Source organism: Triticum aestivum, unplaced genomic scaffold, assembly GCF_018294505.1.
Source record: "Triticum aestivum cultivar Chinese Spring unplaced genomic scaffold, IWGSC CS RefSeq v2.1 scaffold54444, whole genome shotgun sequence".
Classification (NCBI taxonomy): domain Eukaryota; kingdom Viridiplantae; phylum Streptophyta; class Magnoliopsida; order Poales; family Poaceae; genus Triticum; species Triticum aestivum.
In genome coordinates, this window is record NW_025228461.1 from 47489 (window position 1) to 51974 (window position 4486).

A 4486-nucleotide genomic window follows, 5' to 3' on the forward strand; every position below is an offset into this window, starting at 1 on the left:
ATATGTATATGTATATATATATGTATATATATATTCTCATCACACAACGGTAGAAAACTAATCCGGCATATATAGTTCAGAGGAAGAATTCAGATAGTCCTCGAACTGAAGAAGGCTTATTGATCTTACAAAGTTGGAGATCAACAATGAACAACAGATCGACAAACCATCACCTTAGTTCTGCCGATAGGCAATATAATCGGCCAAAGACAATAGTGGTGCTGCCTTGTGTTTGTCGAAATCAGCAAGTTGCTCCTTTGCATCACAGAGCAAGTTTTCTGCAAACTCCCATGATTTCTCCAACCCTAGTAAGTTTTGGTATGTCGTCTTGTCACTCGCAGAATCCTTCCCTGCTGTCTTCCCTAGCTCCTCAGATGACTTGGTCACATCAAGTATGTCATCAACCACCTGGAACAGCAACCCAATTTATCTCGCATACTTCCGCAGCCTCTCAATCTGGTCATCCGAGCCACCTCCAATGATTGCACCCATAACCACTGAGGCCTCGATCAATGCAGCAGTCTTGTGGAGATGGATGTACTCAAGGCGGTCAAGAGGTACGGTGTCAGTTGAGCAAGTCATCTCCAGATGAACAACCTAACAAGAACTACGTAGACACCCATTATAATCTGAGAAATGTTACAACTTGTGTGGTATAGGATAATTTTAATTTGTAATTCAAATGTACGGAGACACCAATACAAACCATCCTTCATAATTACAATATCTTCAAATGATTCACAGAATTAGAACATTTCCAACCTGTACTATTTGGGTGACGAAATCCGAATAGATCAATCTGCTGACCTGGCCGGCGACGAGGCCCTCTGATCCGATGCAGCGTGCGAGCTGATCAATGACGCAGACAACTCGAGCGGTGTGCTTGTCGGGATCGATGTCCGGAGGATAGGAGTTGACGCTGGCCATATGCCGGAAGGCGAGCGCAAGCAGGTACTCAAGGTGGTCAAGAGGTACGGTCTCAGTTAAGCCAGTCATCTCCAGATCAATAACCTAACAAGAAGTACGTAGACACCCATTATACTTTGAGAAATGTGACAACTTGTGTGGTATGAATAATTTGTAATTCAAATGTACGTACGGAGATACCAATGCAAATCATCCTTCTTAATTACAATATATTGAAATGATTCACCCAATTAGAACGTTGTACTATTTGGGTGACAAAATCCGAATAGATCACTCTGCTGACCTGGCCAGCGACGAGGCCCTCTGATCCGATGCAGCGTGCGAGCTGATCAATGACGCAGACAACTCGAGCGGTGTGCTTGTCGGGATCGATGTCCGGAGGATAGGAGTTGACGCTGGCCATATGCCGGAAGGCGAGCGCAAGCAGGTACTCAAGGTGGTCAAGAGGTACGGTCTCAGTTAAGCCAGTCATCTCCAGATCAATAACCTAACAAGAAGTACGTAGACACCCATTATACTTTGAGAAATGTGACAACTTGTGTGGTACGAATAATTTGTAATTCAAATGTACGTACGGAGATACCAATGCAAATCATCCTTCTTAATTACAATATATTGAAATGATTCACCCAATTAGAACGTTGTACTATTTGGGTGACAAAATCCGAATAGATCAATCTGCTGACTAACGACGAGGCCCTCTGATCCGATGCAGCGTGCGAGCTGATCAATGACGCAGACAACTCGAGCGGTGTGCTTGTCGGGATCGATGTCCGGAGGATAGGAGTTGACGCTGGCCATATGCCGGAAGGCGAGCGCAAGCAGGTACTCAAGGTGGTCAAGAGGTACGGTCTCAGTTAAGCCAGTCATCTCCAGATCAATAACCTAACAAGAAATACGTAGACACCCATTATACTTTGAGAAATGTGACAACTTGTGTGGTACGAATAATTTGTAATTCAAATGTACGTACGGAGATACCAATGCAAATCATCCTTCTTAATTACAATATATTGAAATGATTCACCCAATTAGAACGTTGTACTATTTGGGTGACAAAATCCGAATAGATCAATTTGCTGACCTGGCCAGCGACGAGGCCCTCTGATCCGATGCAGCGTGCGAGCTGATCAATGACGCAGACAACTCGAGCGGTGTGCTTGTCGGGATCGATGTCCGGAGGATAGGAGTTGACGCTGGCCATATGCCGGAAGGCGAGCGCAAGCAGGTACTCAAGGTGGTCAAGAGGTACGGTCTCAGTTAAGCCAGTCATCTTCAGATCAATAACCTAACAAGAAGTACGTAGACACCCATTATACTTTGAGAAATGTGACAACTTGTGTGGTACGAATAATTTGTAATTCAAATGTACGTACGGAGATACCAATGCAAATCATCCTTCTTAATTACAATATATTGAAATGATTCACCCAATTAGAACGTTGTACTATTTGGGTGACAAAATCCGAATAGATCAATCTGCTGACCTGGCCAGCGACGAGGCCCTCTGATCCGATGCAGCGTGCGAGCTGATCAATGACGCAGACAACTCGAGCGGTGTGCTTGTCGGGATCGATGTCCGGAGGATAGGAGTTGACGCTGGCCATATGCCGGAAGGCGAGCGCAAGCAGGTACTCAAGGTGGTCAAGAGGTACGGTCTCAGTTAAGCCAGTCATCTCCAGATCAATAACCTAACAAGAAGTACGTAGACACCCATTATACTTTGAGAAATGTGACAACTTGTGTGGTACGAATAATTTGTAATTCAAATGTACGTACGGAGATACCAATGCAAATCATCCTTCTTAATTACAATATATTGAAATGATTCACCCAATTAGAACGTTGTACTATTTGGGTGACAAAATCCGAATAGATCAATCTGCTGACCTGGCCAGCGACGAGGCCCTCTGATCCGATGCAGCGTGCGAGCTGATCAATGACGCAGACAACTCGAGCGGTGTGCTTGTCGGGATCAATGTCCGGAGGATAGGAGTTGACGCTGGCCATATGCCGGAAGGCGAGCGCAAGCAGGTACTCAAGGTGGTCAAGAGGTACGGTCTCAGTTAAGCCAGTCATCTCCAGATCAATAACCTAACAAGAAGTACGTAGACACCCATTATACTTTGAGAAATGTGACAACTTGTGTGGTACGAATAATTTGTAATTCAAATGTACGTATGGAGATACCAATGCAAATCATCCTTCTTAATTACAATATATTGAAATGATTCACCCAATTAGAACGTTGTACTATTTGGGTGACAAAATCCGAATAGATCAATCTGCTGACCTGGCCAGCGACGAGGCCCTCTGATCCGATGCAGCGTGCGAGCTGATCAATGACGCAGACAACTCGAGCGGTGTGCTTGTCGGGATCGATGTCCGGAGGATAGGAGTTGACGCTGGCCATATGCCGGAAGGCGAGCGCAAGCAGGTACTCAAGGTGGTCAAGAGGTACGGTCTCAGTTAAGCCAGTCATCTCCAGATCAATAACCTAACAAGAAGTACGTAGACACCCATTATACTTTGAGAAATGTGACAACTTGTGTGGTACGAATAATTTGTAATTCAAATGTACGTACGGAGATACCAATGCAAATCATCCTTCTTAATTACAATATATTGAAATGATTCACCCAATTAGAACGTTGTACTATTTGGGTGACAAAATCCGAATAGATCAATCTGCTGACCTGGCCAGCGACGAGGCCCTCTGATCCGATGCAGCGTGCGAGCTCATCAATGACGCAGACAACTCGAGCGGTGTGCTTGTCAGGATCGATGTCCGGAGGATAGGAGTTGACGCTGGCCATATGCTGGAAGGCGAGCGCAAGCAGGGAATCACAAGTGAGCGCGGCGATGGGTTCGCCGTACACGATGTGGCAAGTGGGCTTGCCGCGGCGGAGATGGTCGTCCTCCATGCAGGGGAGGTCGTCGTGCACGAGGGACATGGTGTGCACCATCTCCACTTGCATGAAATTATATGTACAGTGGCTATGCCGGATCGGTCAGGTGCTGAAATCATGGAGATCTTTGCGATCCGGCCCATAGGGTCAATTAAATGTATGTTGTGCAGCTACCTGAGTTAATTTCCATTACGTGCTGGTACCTCAGAGCATCTCCAACCGCGCCCTCACAAAGGCCTCCCCAGGCGATTTTTTCGCGCCGGCGCCGAAAAAACGGCTCAATCGCATCCCAGGAGCCCGATTTTCGCTGGCCTGGGGCGAAATCCGGCGCGCTGGGGGCGCCCCGGGGCGCCGGGGTGAGCGGTTTTGCCGTGAAAGAGTCGCGGGCCAGCCGCGTCAGCGAAACCGCGCCTCATCTTCCCCCAAAACGCCTTGGTTTCCCACGGGGAATCAATGGCAAGGCTACCGCCGGTCAGCCTTGCCATTGATTCCTCACGGGCGGGGCGTCAAGGACGGCGCGGCGACGCCTCCCATCCCGCCACGCGTACACACGGGCACGGCTATATAAGCCGGTGGCCTCCCTCGCCTCTGGCCACACCAGACCTAGCCGCCGAGCTCTCCCTCTCCCGTGCGCCGCCGCCGCCGAGCCC

At 48.0% G+C, this 4486-nt stretch overlaps 1 pseudogene; it reads right to left on the bottom strand.

The window, feature by feature from the left end:
• Positions 1-174: 174 nt before the first annotated feature.
• Positions 175-3893, bottom strand: LOC123174152 (geranylgeranyl pyrophosphate synthase, chloroplastic-like; annotated as a pseudogene).
• Positions 3894-4486: the final 593 nt, after the last annotated feature.